The sequence below is a fragment of the Barbus barbus genome (assembly GCF_936440315.1).
Source record: "Barbus barbus genome assembly, chromosome: 18".
NCBI classification, from domain to species: domain Eukaryota; kingdom Metazoa; phylum Chordata; class Actinopteri; order Cypriniformes; family Cyprinidae; genus Barbus; species Barbus barbus.
The window spans coordinates 13,031,135-13,051,699 of NC_136746.1; positions in this window are offsets into that span (position 1 = coordinate 13,031,135).

Here is a 20,565-nt window from a genome sequence, read left to right on the forward strand (position 1 = left end):
GGTCAGTAAGATTTTTGAAAATAAATTAATACTTTTATTCATCAAGGACACATTAAGTTGATTAAAAGTGACAGTAAAGATTTTTTTCTTGTTAGAAAAAAACCTGTTCTTTTGATTTTTCTTTTCGTCAAAGAATCTTGGAAGAAATGTATTATGGTTTCCCAAAAAAAAAAAAAGTAAGAAATGTGTATTGAGTACCAAATATTTTATAATGACTTTTGTGTTAATTGTGAAATTATAATTATAGTAATGAAAATAATTAATAATTAGTTGTGAAAATATTGTGTTAAGAAGCTGAAGACTGGAGTGATGGCTACTGAAAATTCATCTTTGTCATCAAAGTAATAAATTATATTTTAAAATAAATATTAACCATTATTAAAAACATTTAATAAAATAACTATAGTTTAAAATTAAAATAATATTTCACGATATTACTGTTTTACTAATTAGCAAAAGAGCCTTCTTTCTAAAACATTAAAACATTAAAACTTGTAAACTCTTTTCCATTCCTTCAACATATTTAGTTACTACTTTTCAAATGCCTTGTTTAAATTGTTTTGTCCTTGTCCCAGACACACTTTTACCTTAAAATATGAAAATTAATTAGAAAATAATAGTTATATACTGTATATAAAACATAAATGAGTGACACAAGCATATTTATTGTGCACAAAAGAGTTACATAAATACTTACACAAATTATGACACATTACTTATAAATACTTGGTGGTAAGGATGCAGAAAGAGCCTTTTTCCCTATCTGATAGATTTACCAAATATTACACTCTGTCCTCCATTCTCTTTTAATATATACAATGTATTGGTAAAGGAAGTATATGCTTCACATCCACATTTCTTGTAGTTACCAGAAGTTGTGAATTGCTGTAATGGGTGGTCTACAGTCCATCCAAAAGCACTCACGACAAAACAAACACACACAACCACACACACAAACACACACACAAACACACACACACACAAAAGCTTGGAGATGTGTAAAATGCCTAATACATGTAATTTAAAAGCACAAATAGGAGTCCTTGGGGTCTGCACATATTGAAAACCACTCCATTTTTCTGCAAAGGTCAGATGACTCTAGTGGGTGCTCGCATAAGGCAGGATGTGTCAAGGTGAGAGTGTTAATAAACTAGACTGAACTATGTCTCTGAGACTAAGAAACAACACCTTGCGTCTTATGGCAACAGAGAAATCATCTAAAGAGTTTTAATCAGTTCATGTGTTACAAATACTATTTAATCAAATGAAGCATTCTTCATCAAAGACCCGAGCAAACATGATTTGACACTCTCAGTTTTGGGTGAATGCGCATGTAGCTGTGGAATGTCTTGGTGAAATAAGTATAAGGCATTCTCTTTCAAAAACGGCATTGATGAACACTATTTGTTTGTCCAGACTCATTGCTGTGAAATGTAAATTTCTGTAATTAAATTTCTTATCATGTCATGGAAAGGAGAAAGGATAAAAGTCATGATAATGAACAGGATGTGTATTTATGAGTGTTTGTGTGGGGGCCTTGCTGAATTGCCGTCATAGTGAGGGCTGGGCTCCTGCCAGGGCTAATTAGCATGAACAACTTCATATGGTGCCTGTGGCAGGGGCCCCGATAAGAGGGTCCCGCACACGGCCCCATACAAATCCTCTGCCTTATCTCCATCTCCTCAGAACAACCAGTTTCAGCCCAATTTCATTCTAATCTTCAGCATAAACAATAGCGATATTTCATCAGCACTGAAGACAGAAGAAGAGAGCCGGGGAAAGAAAATAGAGGGAAAGATTGAGGCACGATATGATTTTCCTTTTTCTCTCATCTCTTTTATAACACTTTCCCTATTCACACGAAGAAAAGTCTGTATTATGCATTTAAGTTCTCTCTTTTTGCGTCACACAGATCTAAATGTCTTTGAGATGAATTTATACCATCGCTGATCAATTCTGATTAATGGTAAATGAGCTGTGTTGGGGAAATCGAGTGATTATAATGCTTGAATTATGTTAGTCTCACAGACATGATTCCACTCTTCAGAAAAAAAAAACTCTTATGAGTGAATGTACAAATGTCCTGTCTTCATCCTCCATCCTGTGTTGTTTTATCAGCCTGATGGATGAGGATAACCTATAGGTCTGCACTGAATGAGAAATGAAGTTGATTTAATCAGTGGTGCTAAGCTGAACCACACACACACACACACACACACACACATACCCAGGGGTGGACTGGGGCCAAAAAGTGGCCCTGGACTTTTTGGCACAGAGCGGCCCACCAAACCTGGTCCGCAACACACCACACCACACCACACCATAAATGAGTGGCATATTCTTGACATTATAATTTGTCTTTTCTGGTGTATGATAAATAGTAAATCATTTTAAAGAATTTTTACAAGGGACAGTTTAATGTCACTAAAGTTAAATACCAATATTATCAGTCCATATGACACGATACTCCGGTATTGTCTAGAAGACTTGAATAGTGCAGAATGTGGACTGTTTTTATGGTGCCTTTCTTTTGGTCATATACAGTATTTGTCCTTTTGCAGGAGCTTGACATCTATCATTTTAAGGAATAGAGCTCCAATTGTGGAAAAGTGTATACAAATTATTTTGATGATGAAAAATACAGCAATATACTGTGAATATATGTTACAATTTAAAATAGGTGTATTCTATGTGAATATATAGTAAAATATTATTGATTGCTGTGATCAAAGCTGAATTTTCAGCATCATTTCTCCAGTCTTCAGTGTCACATGATCCTTCAGAAATCATTCTGATATGCTGATTTGCTGCTCAAGAAACATTTCTGATTATTATGAATGTTGTAAGCTGTTGTGCTGTTTAATTTTTTTGTGGAAAATGTGATACCGTTCAGTCTTGGGTAAGATTAAAAAATATAAATTAATATTTTTCTTCAAAAATGTTGAATTAATCAAAGATTATACAATACAAAAAGCGACTTTGATTAAATTGATTTAAGTGGCAGTAAAGATATTTACACTTATTACAAAGTACTTATATTTCAAATAAATGCTGTTCTTTAACTGAGAACCATTATACCAATAATAAAACCATTATTAATAATTGATCACAAATAATAACTGATAATAAAAGCAGCAAATTAGGCAGCATTAGAATGATTTCTGAAGGGACACTGAAGTAATGATGCTGAAAATTCAGCTTTGAGCACAGAAATAAATTACATTTTAAAACATCCTAAATAGAAAACCACTTTTTTAAGTGTAATATTTCATAATATTATGCTATTGTTTTACTGAATTTTTGATCAAATAAATTCAATCTTCTTTCAAATGAATAAATAAATAAATAAAAATCCTTAATTATTTCAAACTTTTAACCACCAGTGTGTATATAAAATAGGCTAATGCATGTGAATTAATAAGCAAATTATATTTTTTTATTATGCCTATAATATAAATCACTTTCCTATGCACAGCACTCCTATGCACAGATTTACAGTGTTCTAGAGTTTTAACATGTGAAATCACGGAAGAAAGCAGATTTACATGAACACTTATCTCATGTCTGCTGAAACTGCTGTATTATGTAGCCTACATTGTGACGATTCGCGTAATGGCATAAAAATCTGAGAAATTTGAAAAGGCCAGTAGTAGTTTGCATTCCTGAAAATGAATGTCTGTCGTTTATCTAAACGGTTGAATTGTCTCTCGTCATGTCATGTTCCGCCTTCTACACTTTGATTGGCTGTTTCAAACAGAGCACTGAGCCGGGGCACGCTAAATTAATTAGAATTTTTGAATGAAGTGGGCTGCACGGGCCATTCGTCTGGGCCGATGGAAGGATATGTGTACATTTACTAATAATCCATGTTTTATATATATTACGCAAAGAGCCGGCCCACATTGTACAACGGCCCACCGAGAAAACTCCCGGTGCTCTAGATGGCCAGTCCGCCCTTGCACCCCCCCCCCCCCCCCCCCCCCACACACACACACACCCCTCCTTAACCCGACTCATTCTGTTAACTCTTCCATTGGTCTGGCTCACTCCTCCAACATCCCCTTTACAGATCCAGCACACTCACATTTAGTATCATACAGCTTGACCTAGGAAATGAACTGCAATATTTTACTGTGATTCATTTTTTTTCTATACACTGCACATAAAAGTGCTTTAGTGCAATAATATAAGATGTGTCATGAACTTATGACAGCATAGCTCCTGGATTGAATAAGACACAAATCATTTTGATGAAGCTACCATAAAACAAGATTACAAAGAAAGGCTCATGTTTGATTGTCTTACAATAATCATCATGATGAAACAAATCTCTACAGCCAGGTATCATTTGCATGGCATACACAGAAATCAGGCCAATGCATAATCTCATAAATCACACCTTATAAAACATGTCTAAAACACACCTAAATTTAGCTGTGTTGTATTTCTTAAATGCAAAGAAATGGCAAAGGCTGACTGTCTTGAGCAAGTCAGGTTGATAATTTTGTTTTAGTTAGTTTGAACTGTGTTTTAGCGCATTTCAGCACATACAGCACATCATATATTTATTTCAGTACCCTAAACTGTATGCAAGATTATGCAAAGTATAATAAGTTTTGTAATTATTTTATATGAAATAACTTACAAAACAAATAATACTGAAACTGTATATATATATATATATATATATATATATATATATACAAACCTTTCAAACCTAAAATATGAAATCCATCTTTAAAAATAGAAATGTTATGTTTAAAATGATAATAATCTAAGCAAAGAGTGAAGCAAACATATAATTTAATGTGTGAAAATTATTGAAATAAATTATTACACAAATTATGTTGAGAAAAAAATGCAAAAAATTGCCCTAAGTGTAGCGATTTTATTGATTTCTAATTTGAGCAGAAACACTCAAGCAGAGATTTAATCTTCCTCTACTGTCTGACAGCTTGAGTGTGTTTGTTTGTTTGTATGTGCTCATGTTCTCATGAATGTCCTAACAAATATGAAGACATAAAATGTTATTACCTCAGTATAAATAGGAGTAAAAAGTATCCAGTATGACAGAAAAATGTGTGTGTGTGTGTTTCAGAAAAGGGTATATTCCCAGGACAGTGAGAGAGATACAGACAGTGAGATGAGCCAGCGACCTGACTTAATGAAAGTGAGATGAAACCCTCACCTGTCCCTCTTTATCACATCAGGAAAAAGTTCCACACACACTCATGCCAGGAAAGGTAGAATATCACGCACACACACACACACACACACACACAAACAAATGCAAGCATACACAGACACTGAGTCCACTCCAGTAAGCAATGAAGTACACTGCATGATATCAAAGTGCAGAAACATACATTAATCAAAAAAATTAAATATACAGATTGATAATACAATTAACTTGGTCAATTAAATCATTACATTGTTTTACTGAAGTTTTACATTACATTTATTCAGATTTTGACAAAGATTTCTATAAAGTGCAACTCACTTGGCAGGGAAAGTTTTTATTGGAGAACGTCCTTTGTTTAGACAGAGTGGCACAGTGTTTATCGATTAATTATTCAGCGTATTAGAAGCAGAACACCAGATTTTAAACAGCTCTGGTTTTATTGCACCTGTAATTAAAATAATGCTGTTTAAATAGCAATATGCAGCTTGGAGAATAAAAGGGAAAGTCATGGTGTGATTCCTCCCCCACACCCTTTCTGCACTTGCTGGAGAAAATTACAACCTGGCTGCACACTTAATATTTCATCCTTAAGCAAGTATGACAAGCTCTCTTTGTGTCACTCTCCCACTCGCACCCTCCCTCCAGCGACCTCGCTCCCTCCTCTCCCTCGTCTCACTTGCTTAGCATTAGTAAGCACACCATGCTTTGTCATGTGATGAATATGAGAAGTGAACAATCAGAAAAATAAATCTAACTCAAAAAAAGAAAGAAATGATGGCATTGTCTAATGAAAAGACCTCAGCGTTCCCTCCATCCTGAAGACAGAGCAAAACATGATCACTCATTGCAGGAGAGTTATGTCTCGAAGCGTCGTGCGCACTTCAGACAGAGTTGCTTCATCGTGTTTGTTTTGGCAAATTCTGGGTCCCTAACATGTCATCTGAGATAACTAAACATACTCCTGTGTATCTAACCACGGGTGAGACACGTAAACACATATCATTTTAAATCAGGGGAAAGTTAATACGCCATCATAACATTTCTCAAGTTTGTCCAGAACTTAGTATTTAGAGTTAAGATGATGAGTTCCTTGTTACTGAATGTAGTAATGGAAAAAATTAATTGTAATATCAAAGATTAATTCAGTACAACATGGTCTGTACAGTAAACAGCAGTTAATAAATATTCTGATATTCTGCGTGACTAAGATATTTTGATATTTTGAAGAATGTTTCTGTGTTTCTCTGTACAATGAAGGTCAGTTGGGTCAGTTGAATAAAAATTCCTTCATATTGATATGGTACATTGTGCCCCATTTTTATTATTATATATATATATATATTTTTTTTTACAGTGTAGAGTTTAATGTTTAGGGTTAAGCTGATAATTTGGGATGTAGTCATGGAAATCGCAACATCAAAGATTAACAGTGAACAAATTCAATACAACATGGCCTGTACAGTACAAATATAGCCTCTAATGTACATTTAGGCCACAATACGCTTAGAGAGGTACATTAAAGAAATAATAAATACAAGCATTGGCCACATACATGCACAAGCATGCACAAGGACAAAGTGTGTACAAAGGTATATCACTGTCCTGCACACACAGGGCAGCGGAATTGATCATATAATTTACTCTTGTCTATTAGCCAGCAATGATATTGATCAAATAATTCCTTCTGCAGAATCTGGACACTGGCAAATTGCTAAAACGTTTCTGCCACATTTAAGCATATCCTGTAATGGCCTGGCCATCGATTGCAGCTCCCATTCTCTTTTTGCATGTAAACAACTCCCTTTCAGTGGTGCTGAGCACACATGGTGCAAAGCATGTCTGTGTGTTCGTCAAATTCTGAAATTAAGTAATACAAGTGGCCTTCTCATCCCACTACTCAGAATAGAAACAAATTGCTAGCGCTCACTCCTGAGGTAATTTCCCAACGATTTGAAGATTACGGCGGCTGAAAGGCAATTTGACCCCATTTTCCTTCTGCTCTGCTTTTTGATTTCCTGTGAGCCCCTAGCCTGAGACTGAATGAGAGAACACCTTTACTTAATCTTACATTACTGTACTGAGAATGCGCAACGGACACCACAGCAACAGCACCATACACATACACTCACGGTGCACCTTACACCAGTGTTATTGTTAAAGGGATAGTTCAACCAAAAATAAAACTTCTGTCATCCTTTACTCACCCTCATGTCTTTACAAAACTGTATGACTTTCTGAGGAGCACAAAAGAAGATAGTCTGAAGAATGTTTCTGTTTTTGCCTATAAATTGAAAGTCAAAAAATATAATTTTCCAAAATATCTGCTTTCGCCTTTCACAAAAGAAAGAAAGTCATACAAGTTTGAAATGACATGAGGGTGAGTAAAAAAGTAATATATTTAAAATACATTTATTTCATACAAAACATAGTTCAAATCTACTAACATATTTACTGACATATCGCTCAAGACTTACTGATATAAAAATCATAATTAAACTTTATTTGGAGTACTTGTGCACAATGCACATTTCTTAATGTCAAGCCCAAAATGTGTTTTAATGTTACTATTGATGAGCACTGTATGATCTTTCAATAACATCGGTCTTTAAATGCAAGATATTTAAACTTGCAATAGTTCCACTTTAGTACAATCAGATATACTTCAGAACTACATCCACACAATTAAGATGCATTAAGTACAAAATTAATTGTTCCAATTTAGCAGACTTTAGGTATACCAGTTTAGTATACCAAAAGTACAATTGCGGGGTATTTTTATTAAGTACATAAATATGTAAATGTATTTGTAGCATACTTAATATGAATTTTTTTTATTTCAAATACATTTAAGTATATTTATTTATCCCATTAATGAAAAACAAATGAAACATTTTCATTTACTGAATTAAAACTAATATATAAATAACAGAAATTAAAAATGAAATCTCACAGCAGCTCAGCTCAATAGCTCGCTTCATTCTGCTACATATCCGTCATTTTCTGAAAAGGCTTGTTGCCATCGCCTACGCACTGCAGGCTGAAGAAGTGCATAAGATCTAGTCATGGATCAATATACAAAAGAATTGCTTTCTACAAATGAGATTCAAGAGTTTTATTTGTATCTCTTGAATCTCATTTGTAGAAAGCAATTCTTTTGTATATTGATGAGTGTGTACGCCCAGTCTTAGGTCATGTGATACCGTAACCTTCTTCAGTCTACAAGAACTGTTGAACACTATTGCTATGCACACCACCTTTACAGCAGAGCCTCACTTCACCAGCAGAGGAATAAATGAAAAAGCAGTAGTATCTCGATCACACGCTGCACACACACATGTTGTGCGCACAGCTCCAGTCAGGTCTGTGAACAGCGTGCTCAAGACTGCAGCTGGTGGCACAAAAGGAGGAAAAGCAGGGAAGTGACACCTCCTGTCACCACGGTGACCCTTCTTGACTCATGGCTGACAACCACATCGAGCAGACTTGCTGATAAAGCGCTCTCTGGCTCTCTCTCGTTTTCTCTCGGCCCCCTCTTCACGCCTGCGACTTGATCCTGTGTGAAGGGCTTAAGGAAAGCAAGGCTAGGAACGAACATTGTGAGAGACAGAGATATAGCAAGGGGGTGTGGAATGGAGTGTGATAGGGAGAAAGCAGTTGCAGAGGGAGGAACCGAGGCATGGGAGCGACTGGGAGGGAGCGCTAAGGTTAGATCTGAGTGCGAGTGACATTGCATCAACTCACTATCACATCTCCTCCACGCCGGTGTCCATCAGCTGTCCACCCGGCTAACGTCCTTGACACACAAACACTCCACAGGCCTGTTACATACATACACATATACACGCCGCTGTTTGAAGCTCATCCCTGGCCTGTCATCTACCCTGCAAAAGAGGTGACAAAAAAGGATGTCATCAAAATGTGCAGCGGGTTCTTACGCTAGGTCAATCTGACGGTGCAAAGATAATGTTTTGAGCATCCTGGCCCCCTCGGTGCCCTCCCCTCGGCACAAACAAACACACAGGCTGCACCATACCCATCAATATTTATGCAAAACGGGAGAGCACCTCCAAGAGTGCTTTGATTTGCATGTAATAAATAAATGAAAAGAGCCACAATCCACAATCTGCAGACAGAGGCGATGATGGAGGTGAGCTGGCTGAAATCATGTAATAGTCATGGAGGTTAAGAGAACATGAAAATTAGATTGTGTATTGTTTAAGAATGCCAATAAATAGTGGAAATAAAGAAAGAAAGAAAAACCCGAGACTTCCGTCCCTCCGTGCCGTAATGAATTTCAAATAAGTTATTCACTTCAGGAATAAGTGGCTGGCACGATGTCCTTACAGCTGGTTTGTTGAGATAATTGATTTTCAAATAGTCTGAAGATGCACAAGGCGGGCGATGACAGCCGCCGCGGATAGCGCCATTGACGAGCGCGCCAATTCTCAGAGTTGTATCAGTTTAATTAGAACAGCAACTGGCCTTCGACACGGCCTCTTTCCTACGTAAATTAAAACAGTCCAGTGATTTACCAGGCAGAGACGATGAATTTTTCATGTCGTAGCGCGTCTCCTCTCTGGTGTAGCCTACTCGAGGCGCTGCTGCTGCTGCCTGTAGCTTTTTTTTCCTCCAGCAGGCCTACGACGTGTCGTTCTGTCACAGATAACTAGAGGGACCGTGGCCCAGTGCATTGAACACGCGGCATTGCCTGCTTAAATTTGAATTGACAATGTAATTTGTACGTTTTCTGTTTCATTTACACAATCGGCCCGCGGGCATCAATGCGCGCTCGCCGACATAACCATCATTAATTATAGCAATGATGTTATGTGCTACTTACATGCCGATAGAAATGTTTATCATGTTACAGAGGGCTTTAAAGCTGATTCTTCCACCTTCTTGTTGATCTTAACTAAAGTGTCAGGCTGTCAGATTATATTCATATTGCTAATGTCTCGTTGCGATGAAGTTCGATGGCAGTCAGGCTCCAGGCAGGCCCTCAAGCCTTGCTCCAACAGGCTATTGGTTTAGAAGGTAATCGCAGCGGCCAATTTCATGCCTGCTCATTAGTGTTTGTGTAAACTGTAGACTGATGAAACTCAATCCTTAGCCTTTGTGCGTTAAGAGATTCTAAAAGCAGAAAACCCAGTTCCTTTGCCTAGGCACGTCAGCTTCTTATTCAGGGTGCACACGCACACACAAACACAAGGCTTCTCCAATTTCTTCGATCCAGGGCACCTGTGCATGTCAAAATATCAGTGAAACCCTCACACACTTGGCACTCAAATTCGTGCACAAGCTCAGATCAACTTTTGTAAACACACACATGCAGACGACCCGTCTGGGCTTGGTTTGTGATTCAGATTGACAGCTCTCGCAGGAAACTGTGTGGTTAATATGCCCTGGGAACTTGTATGTGACTTCACTGTGTATGTGTGTGTGTGCTGTCATTTCTAACACCTCGCATTCCAAGTCAGATTAAGCACAAAGCTTTCTTCTGTGTCATAAAAGAAGATTTTCAAATGCCATTTATGCTCATAATTCACATGTAATTTGCATGCTTAACATTGCAGGGGTCAATAAGCTGTTGTCATGACTGATTCACAAGTTATCTGATGTGTAACAAAATCATCAACAGAATCAGGAGACAATGAAGGTGTTATTGTTTTTTTTAAACACCTGCATCTTTATCATCATTATCTTTTAAGGGAATAATGAAGATTTGTCACCCTGATTTGTCACCACCTAATGAAGACTGTTACCCTGGTAAACCTTTGATCTTGGTGTTCTATTACTGACAGCATTCATTCTTGTGTCACTTTCTCTAGTCTACACTATAATTTATCTGCAGCCTATCAGTTGTGCGTGAGAAAGGCAGGATATCACAGCATATGGGATGTGGTAGTTTCCAACACTTGCTGTCTTTCTTTTTTCCCTATTTTGTCAGTTATTCAGTAAGGTCAAAATTAGCTCACCAAGGCTGCTTTTATTTGATCAAAATACAGTACAATTTAAAAGAACTGTTTTCTATTTCAATATATTTTGAAATGTAAATATTTTTCATGTATTCCTGTAATGACAAAGCTCATTTTCATGAGCCATTACTTCAATATTAAATGTCCCATGATCCTTTTTTGATGATTTTTATTTAATGTTGAAAACAGTTTTTGAAAACCTAAACGTTTGGAGTAAATTTAGATTTGAAAAGAAAAGAAAAGAAAAGAAAAACTTTTATTCAGCGAAGATGCACTAAATTGTTCAAAAGTGACAGTAAAGACATTTATAATGTTACAAAAGATTTCTATTTCAAGTAAATGCTGTTCAAATAAATGTTTTTAAAACTTTTTTGAACTTTTGTTTATTAAAGAATACTGAAAAAAGCATAATGTTTTGACAGAAACTGCTTTACAAAACGTTTCCACAAAAACAGCATTCTTCAAACATTCTTTAACATTGAAATAAGAAGAATTCTTTAACTGAGCACTAACAATAATTGATAATACTTGAGCACCAATTCAGCATATTAGAACGAGTTTTGAAGGATCACTAAAATATACATTTTAACACACATTAAAGTAAAAAAAAAAGTTTTTTTAAGTTGTATTTTACTTTGTATTACCTTTTTCACTGTTTTTTTTAATAATTTTTTATTATTATTTATATTATTTTTATCAAATAAATGCATTGGTGAGCATAAGAAACTTTTAAAATCATTACAAAAAATCTTTATTATTCAATAGTGACCTATACAGTGTTTAAACAAGACACGACATGTCTACATCATAGTGCAATTTATTTTTTAAATAGTCCTATTTATGCACCAGCCAATGCATTAAGATATGACATATGACTCAGTATATATTTCTGACCCCATCAAGTACTCTTGAAGTGAAATAGAAATGATAATTCCACAATGTTGATGTTGCAGCATCTGTTTTGGAACAGCAGGACGGCAATAGCACAGCCCTGCTGCCCTACATCAGACCATAGCAGGGGATTTCACATTATCTTGCATGGTTCTAAATGAATTCCGAAGTTCAAGATGAGGAATTAATTATGTGCTCCTTGAAGTAAAATTAAAGAATAATGATTACTGCATGCCCTCTCATTTAAAGCAAGGCGGCCTTGATGGCAGTGAAGTGCTACAGTCACTGACACTATTAACGCAAATTATTTCATAGAACTCTTATCTCGCTGCTGTTCTCCACGCTCTTTTGCAGGCGTGGTGCTTACACTGTTCTGTAATGCAGATTGTGCTTTGTCCCAGGCACATGGTTTATTCAGAGGTGTGCACTGATAAGGCAGTGACTCCATGGCAGTTTATTTTCATGGCATGATATCATAACAGCAAGAGATTTTCAGACACAGTGCTCTGTCAGCAGCAGCTCTTGTCAAGGGAGTTTATTGAAAGGAAAAAAATCATTCTTATTTTTTTTCCAACACGGAAAAGCACTTTTCAGACAGGCTGCCAGTGGAGACGTGTGGACATCCACTGCTGAGAGTAACTTGCATGTATCCAAATAGCCTGTCCACTCCCTCGGTGACAGTAGTTGTGTCTTTTGTGTGTGTGTGTGTGTGTGTTTGTGTGTGTGTGTGTGTGTGTGTGTGTGTTATACAGCCCTCGTGACACTGACAACAACCTCTTCACGTTTTTGATTCCTCAACGTGAGAGCATTTGTGTTGTGCATCTCTCCAGCAATACATTATATGCATGTCTGCACTCTCAAATTCTTATACTCTCTCTGTGCATATTTACTGTACTCACACTACAGTACCACCTTTCTCCCCATCAGCACCACCTTGAGGTTGAGAATAAGAGTCACAACTCTGGGACCTACACCCAGACAGCCTTTAGGAGAAGCTTAATCAGCCTGAATGTGTACCTGAATGTGCTGGAAATAGAGTTATTAGTGTGGAAAGCTTTCTGACACAAAAGGTCAGTTCCATTCAGAAGTCTCTGTTTTCAAGCTATGTCCTTATGATTACATGTTCTGATCTTCAATGGAGAGACTATCTTGAAAATGCACAGCTCAGTTTTGCGTACCAATCGTAAGAATGGACCTGAGTTCACAATTGGTTGGAATATGAAGTAAAGCGAAAGATTAATACACAACTTTATATCACTTACTCCAACACTGTCCTATATCGTCCTCTTACATATATAAATGTTATCATACATCAGTGCTGCGAGTTTTCCTCACAATAAGTTATTAACTCTGGTGAATGGTGCTGGTGGTTTGGTGGCTAAGCAATGGCAAGCCACTTCTCTCTAGCTCTTTCAACAATGACTTGACGTGTCTGTACATCGCCTGTCCTGACCTGGCTATTGAGCAGGACAAAGCATCCTGAAGAGCGATGGCTGCTCCTGCATTAGCATTTTAATCACCTTCATACAACAGTAGCTTATATGCTAATATTCTAATGCTAGGCTAACTTCGTTTACACTATCACTATGTACAGCCATACGACTAGAGGCATTTTGGTGGATTATGGAAAAAATATTAAAGGAAGGCTATTCTTTAATTGTTTAGCTGAAACGTTTTTGAAAAATGACGTTACAATAAATGTATACTGTATTGTTGCATTCATGAACTAGATGGGGTTTAAATAGTGTCTTGCACTTTGTGAAAACAATGTCTTTTTTTTTATTAGTGATAAATATTCTCATAAAGATCACATCAATGTAGAAAATACTCTTGTTTATTGTTTGTATCCAGTGTTTATACAATCATAAAGCACATAATAGATTAAATTGACAAGCCAGACAAAAGTCAGACAAACCGCAAAAAAAAAATATATATATTTGTCAATAAATCAGAAATCCTTTCTCAAGAATTGTATTGTCCGCTATAAAAGATGTATAATGTGTAATGTGCATAAGTTGAAGAAATACTGTCCTTTTGTCCTGTAACCATTACGTTGAGTTCCTTCACAGTTATGGCACAAGTCTTTGAAACAAGCGAAGAATACGATAAGCTTCCCTGTAGATAATAATGTATAACCAAGCAGTGAAGTTTTTTCCTCCAGTGTCTTGACTTTTAAAAGCAGTCTATCTGTTTCACGGTGGTGGAGTTCCGAACAGAATAACGTGTAATTAATGTTGGGATGTGGCCCTGGGGAGTTTGAAAATGTGGGAAGAGGAGAGAGGAGAGAGGAGGGAGAGGAGTCACAGAGATTTCTGATTACCTGACAAGTTGGGTCCGGAAAGGCTACACTTAGCCCATTAAAGATTTTCCAGCGTGACATTTGAGAGCAGCTGCCGCACCGTGCGCCTCCTTGCCATTTCCCCATTCGCTGGGCATCAATTTAGAGAGAGAAAGAAAGAGAGAAAGGGAGAGAAAGAAAGAGCAAACGAGAGAAAGAGAGGCCACCAGGCAGACACTGGCACAAATGGATTTCATTCACCAAGGTGAACTGTACTTGGCTGATAAATGCACTTCCTTGAATGTCAGCAAATGTCATTTGTGAAGCCTTTTACTGTTGCTTTAATAGCTTCCCCAAACTTACAAAGAAATGAAAATAGAATGACAGAGAGAGTGAGAGAAGAGAGAGCGATAGAGAGGGTTTGGCTGTTGTCACTTCCACATGATTAAGCAATAAGACATTTGAGAAGTCCCAACAAGAAAGTGGTGAAACTTGCTGGATAATGCCTCCGTGATTAAACGTTAGACTGTGAGTTTCTTGCTTTGAACTGAAGCTTTGGACAACAGCTTGGTAAAACCCAGTAAAATCCAGTTACTAGATCAACTCTGGTTTTAAGGACGTTCGACAATAAAGCAGACGTCATTCTGTGTCATTTCATTTTTAAAAGGTGGCAGCAAGAAGAAACGGGCTGAAACCCTGAAAATGCTTATCAGCCTGGTACAGATCTTCCTTAATTTACAAACAACATATATCAACACATTTGAACCGTACAATTTAATTACCTTTTTTTTTAATGTCAGTAAAGGTTATTTTAAAATAAATAGGTGTGATGGTATCTCGAATTAATTCCTCTATATAAATTAGAATTTATAAATCTGTCTGTGACTCTTTATGATGATTTAGGAATCCGGGTTGTAGCCTGGGCAACCTCACTCTGGCCCAATCCACAAAAGCGGCCCACATGGCTGTGATAATCCCCATTTCCAGTAGTTGCTAAGGTTACAAATTACCTTTGGTACTCTTAACCGGCTCCTCTGTGACACTCTACTAATCCTTTTATGGAATTTCATTTAGGATTTATACTTTAGATACAGGATTACACAGCACTACATTTTGTTATTGTTCACATTAGTCCAGCAGAGTCATGTAGCACATTCCAGCCTCATTTATTTACAGCTCAGGTACTAGAATTTCAGTATCACAGGCTTGAATGTTAATATTTCACTGTATTTAATTCTGAAAGACTATTAGATTACAAAAAAGTCTAAAAAGTTACCACCCACCGAAAAAACCAAAAATAACCATTATTAATAAAATGCCATAGTGTCAAACAGTTGTACAATAAACACACAGTCTGGGACCTTAACAGGGTTTCTAAGGGACACTCTGACCTGGGTAGATAGTGATGGTTCATTCAGATAGGATCATTTAAATGTTTGGGGTCTGTAAGGTTTTTTAATGTCTCTTACACTCACCAAGGTTGCATTTAGTTGATCAAAAATACTTTCATAAATAGTAATGTTGATAATAAGTTAATATTTTTACAGTTTAAAAAAATCATTTTATTTGTCATTTTATTTTTTTTCTCTATTGACAAACCTGAATTTTCAGCAGTTAATAAGTGTCTTCAAATCAAAATGCTGATTTGGTGCTCAAGAGACAACTATTCTTATAATTACTAGTTGAAAATGGTTGTGCTATTTAATAAGTGTGGAAAGTATGGAAGTGTTTTATTTTTTAGGTGTGTTTGATGAACACAAAGTTTAAAGTTCATTAATTTAATGTGTCCCTGTGAAATATCACTTCGTTGAAAAATAAAATACTCCTTGCAGTAGTGTAATAATATATTTATCCCAAAGTGTTCTTAATAAAAACAGTGTCTTGATTTGCATAACAGTATAACATAAGCTGCAAAACAGTTTTAGGATTTTCAGGTTGCGTTACGTTACACCACCTGATAGCAGTACTTAGAGAGACGAGGAGAATGGAAAAGTGGGAAAGAGCGAGAGTGAGAGAGATGTGAGCTCTAATGATGTTCAACTTGTTTGTGATGCTCTGCAGCTAAACAGATCTAATGAGGCTAATGGAGGCAATATCAACACATGCAAACACACACACACATACACAGAAAAAAAAATGAAAAAGTGCTAAGAGCCTCAAGTCATGTTCTGGAATACAGAGGACATAATATTTTCCCTCCCCTTCTGTCTCTTTATCTCATACACTCAGTCACTCTCACATACACTCTCACACTCACACACAGCTAGCAGCTCAGTCATCCGAGTAGTGACAGGCTGACAAACAATGTTATTGTTCTGATGGGTCAAATACTGCAAGCTCCTCAGTCATATGAACCATAGCATTCAAAGACGACATATAACTGCAATGCAGAGAATGTTTTTTACTGAGTAAGTAAAGGAGAGCATGTATGCAACTGATCATATGCCATAATTTCAAAGACCATGAAATATACTTATTCAATTTTTACATTAACATATAACAACAACAACAATAAACGATTTGAAAAGTGAAAATTTATTGTTTTAAATGAGTAGTCCATTATCATACATTATCACAATCCAATCCCCGTTTTAAAACACATTTATGTTCATATGAAAGGGCTATTGATAAATAAGGATAAGTACTGATGGAGAGACTGAGCAAATGTTCTTCCCCCCGGAAACAGGCAGAAGGATTTTCTGGGTTATTGCAGACAAAAATAGCCAAAGACAAAGAATTCACTTTAGTTCGAGGACGGGTGTTTGCTTTCACAAAGACAAGACCAAACCGTGCAGTTTATGACGTCGCAATGTTATTTGTGTTCCTGTTTTGGTCAATGTTGTAAACCTATAAAAACAAACAGGGGTGCGAGCCGGTGAGCGCAGCGCTGCTGGGCAGGACACATCCTCTTTTAGGAAGGAAAGGGATTTGCGGAGAGAGCAAACAAAGATATCAACAGTTTCTTTAACCCCGTCGTGAACCACGGACCTGCAGGACAATATGGTAGGACAGCCTCCCAATAACTTCCCATTACCTCTGCGTGACATTTTGCCTTTGGATTCACCTTGTCTGAGTGCGCGCGCATAGCTGTCTCGTTCACAGCAAACCATCTGAGAACCCTTGCACTATAAGGCCAAAACTAAACAGCCTTATAGATGGTTGCTATTATTTCGGCAAAAGAGACTACCCATGAAATTCAAAAACGTAGAGAATTATTTAGATGATTTGGGGTTTCGTTCTCCCTTTGTATTTCTCAATCCATATCAGGGAATAAGAGATCATAAATCAATAAAAAAAATCGTATTTCAGAAAATAGTCTGAGACGATGGATGTGATGACCATCACAGCAATTGAAAGACCGAGGGCAGGCTACAGGTTACAGCTGTCAGTCATTAATTTTTCATTTGGGCACGGGATAATTTGTCGCACACTGGGCTCAGTCAGTCACTCATAAACATTTTTAAGACGTTTTGACATCTGCTTGAGTATCTGCTAATAATTTAGTTAAGTGATCTAATAAAAAATGCATGTGCGTTAATTTGAGATTAAGAAAAAACATTTAAAAAAAATAAAATAAAATAAATTGTGATCAACCTTAAACAGATGTTATAAAACAATGTTTTAGAAGCTAGATTTGCATCTAATTACATTTGTCTTTCAGTATTTCGCCAGAACAATATTTTTTTCTCTATAGTCAACTCTAATAAACAACAACTGTGAAAGTTTAAGTGGTTGCTAATTAAACACAAGGGAAACATTATCATTGGGTGTCATAGACAGTTTTCCAAAGGAAATAATTAATCGTGAATTTATTTGTGAGACTAGTGACTAGACTATAAATCCCTGACTGAAACTTTCTCACAAGCTTTGCTTCATCATATATATTCACGTAAAATCTAAATTAGCCTAATTAAGTCTATTTAACGAAATGTGCAACTTTGAGTAACTTTTTTTTTTTTTTGGTCGGACAATACAATGACAAACATAACAAAATTCTGTAATTTTACAAAACCTCTTCAAATGACATTAATTGAAACAGAATGGCAATTTTGCAGAATGTGTTGTGAGTAGACTAATATAAATGAGAAAAGTAAACAACTAGACCAGAAATGGCCTCTTTCTTTTTCTCGTTGATTTGTCTTATAAAATAAGTAACGTCAAAAGAGTAAAAATACGTCCGGCTGTCGTGACGAACAGACCAAAACGCCAGACAGTTCTTTGTTTGTAACTTCCTGACGGTAATATCCCGTTTAAAAACATCAGTTCTGCTATATGTGTGATCAAGAAAGTTCATATTTTCTTTGATCAAAGTTATTTTACAATATGTAGAACTATAGTTTTAGGTGATACATGCATAGGCCTACTACAATACCCCCCCCGTGACCCCTTGCTTCATCCTGAATCACTTTGTGTTCTTATTTTTTTTAATTTGCCTTTAGCTTTTCGTTAGGCCTATATCTACCTGTTGATGTTCGGAGCGTCTCCTCAAAGTAGCGCCTTGTACCTGTCACAGCGATGTAGCGCAATGCATCTCCTGTAGCAATCCAGACGTCCTCTATTGATCGCTGTGGTCAAACTCTTCTTTAGACAGAAATCCTATTCGACAGATGCTTTTCACCCATGAATAACAAGTTCTAGATGCTACACTTCCAGTCACTGCCAAGTTAATGCAAAGTAAGTAGGCTTAAACATCTCAGTATTCACCTCCTTGACTTAAACTTCTGAGAAGGTAAGTAGTTAATATTTACACTGCTCAAATTAAATGAAAAGTTAAACATTTTATTACAAATGTCAAAGAATTGTCCCAGGGCAGGGCATCAGTAATAAATAATTTGCATTAGTTGCATTTACGCATAGGCCTAAGTCTTTTTTTTTGTTTTGTTTTTTTTCAAGTGAGTTGGGATTACTGTAAATTGATATCAGAGATAAGCATTTTTAATACGATATGTTTACCAAAGGACTTCCTGGTAACCTTTACAAATGAGAGCTTTTGTGTGTCAGCGCAGGTCATGCAGACACACTAAGTCAATGTTTTTAGATGTATTGTTTAACAAGCCTGTATTGCTAGATGATGAACCAGACTTAATGATGAAACGATTAAAACATACAGAATTTAAGAACCAACAGCCTTATTCGACGTATCAATCAAATACATAAACTAATACAAGTTTATTACGGCTTATGTTAAACACAGCAGTTTAGGCAGTGTCCAAATCCCCCCCCCCCCCCCCCCCCCAAAAAAACAACCTGAGATGAGCAAAACAAAATGCAATTATTATTTATCATTCTCGAGCAACAATCACTGTCATTCTCGATAACAGGGACAAAAACACGTCAAGCTACAATAGCAGGGCTTGTCCCATTTAAATATGCTGGTTTCAGTCGTGTAATTTTTCAGTCACTTGACTCCCTGTCAAATGAAGGACGAGGAAAAGGCTTATGTTAAACACAGCAGTTTAAGCAGAAGGACAGGCTGCATTTTGCATTATTAAGCAATGTGTTCACTGAAATTCGCTTAACGAACAAGTGAGTCGAATAATAATAAAACACAGGTACATAAAAAAATAGTCTTTATCGCTGTATTTCATCAAAATGTTATAGTGTATTATTATGAAAGAATGAGTAATTCTACATTCAAAGAATGTAGTAGCTTAATTCATTTTTGAAAATTCAGCCCTCGGACTTATGTTTAAAGTTCAGCACGTCTACAGTAGGCTATTTATACATCCAAAGCACAGTGATAATATGGTGGAGAGGAAAATATTTAAAAAATAAAAAGTGGATAAAAAGTGTCCTAATCCACAAATCAATCAGATGCACAAATTATAAAATGATTGAAATACTACAATTAGAATAAGTTAAAGTGAAAAAATGACCCACCTATACACCCGAGTCTCATTTTTCTAACATCTCTTTAATTAATCATAATATAGCATGAATGACTAAGGAGGAATGGACGAAAAGACTGAGCAAAATTCATGAATGGGGCTGCCCTTTCAGCAGTAGCTCAACTGAGGCGCTAATAATTTGCCCATGTTGACGATTTGCTCCAGTTTGGGTTGTTTTACTAGGCGCAGATCCGTGTTTCACTTTCTACCTATTTAAAACCTCCAATAGAAAACTCCTCATAAATGCAAAGTGACATATTGCCAGCCTTTATGAATTATTGTAGGGTTGCCCCGGGTCGTTATGACAGAGCCTCAGTGGTTACATCGTGTCATTTTGCACCTGCGAGATTG